Source organism: Parus major, unplaced genomic scaffold (genome assembly GCF_001522545.3).
Source record: "Parus major isolate Abel unplaced genomic scaffold, Parus_major1.1 Scaffold630, whole genome shotgun sequence".
Taxonomy (NCBI): Eukaryota; Metazoa; Chordata; class Aves; order Passeriformes; family Paridae; genus Parus; species Parus major.
The window spans coordinates 7927-9149 of NW_015379515.1; positions in this window are offsets into that span (position 1 = coordinate 7927).

The window sequence follows — 1223 nt, forward strand, 5'->3', positions numbered from 1 at the left end:
TTTTCCCATGGTTTTCCTGCCTTTCCTCCTCCTTTTTTCCCTATTTGCTCATTCTCCTGATGATTTTTCCCTCCTGGATTTTCCCTGCTTATTCTCCCCTTTTTTCCCTGTTTTTCTCCTGTTCTCTCCCTATTATTTCTTTTTCCCCTTTTTTCCCTATTTTTTCCCATTTTCCTCATGTTCTTCCCTGGTTTTCCAGGGAAATTCTTTTTTTAAAATATAATTTAAAATAAATTAAATATGATTTAAAATATAAATTAAATATAATTTAATTTTTAAAAAAATAAATTTCCAGGGAATAAAAAATAAATAAATAAATAAATAAATAATGAAATTATAAAATAATAATAAAATAATAAAAATAAAACAATATAATGAAAATAATAAAACTTAAAATAAAATAATAGAAATAATAAAAATAATAAAATAATAATGAATAATAATAAAAATAATAATAAATAATAAAAATAATACAAAATAATCTCCAGGGAATAAAAAATAATAAATAATAAATAAATAAATGATAAAATTATAAAATTATAAAGTGATAAAATAATAAAAATATAAAATAATAAAAATAATAATAAAACAATAAAAATAAAATAATAAAAATAATAAAAATAAAATAATAATGAATAATAAAAATAATAAAACAATAAAATTTAAAATAAAATAATAAAAATAATAAAAAATAATAATAATAAAGTAATAATGAATAATAAAAAATAATAAAAAATAAAAAATAATAAAGAAATGATTTCCAGGGAATTTTCACACCTTTTCCCCTGGTTCTCCCCAATCCTCCCCCTCCCCTGCTCCATTCCCCCCGTTGGCTTTTCCCAATTTCCCCACGTTTTGCCCCAATTCCCACCTGCAATTCCCACTTCCGAGGTCCCAGCCAGGCACAGGTCCTCGAAGCGTGCAGGGTCGATGGTGTAAACTGGGGAGGGGGTAGCGCTGGGCTGGACCCCACAGCCCTCCTGGGGGGCACAGGGGGTCACTTGGGGTCACCCAGGGGCCGGGAAGGTCTCGGGGGGCTCAGGGCTCACTCACAAAAACGGCTCCTCGCAGCAGGTCCGGCACCGTCATGGGCAGGAAACCCTGGGGAAACGGGAGGGCTGGAGACCCCCACCCTCCTGGGAGCCCCCGAGCCTCCCTGGAGCCCCCCAGATCATCCCAGAGCCTCCCTGGAGCCCCCCAGAGCTTCCCTGGATCCCCCCAGA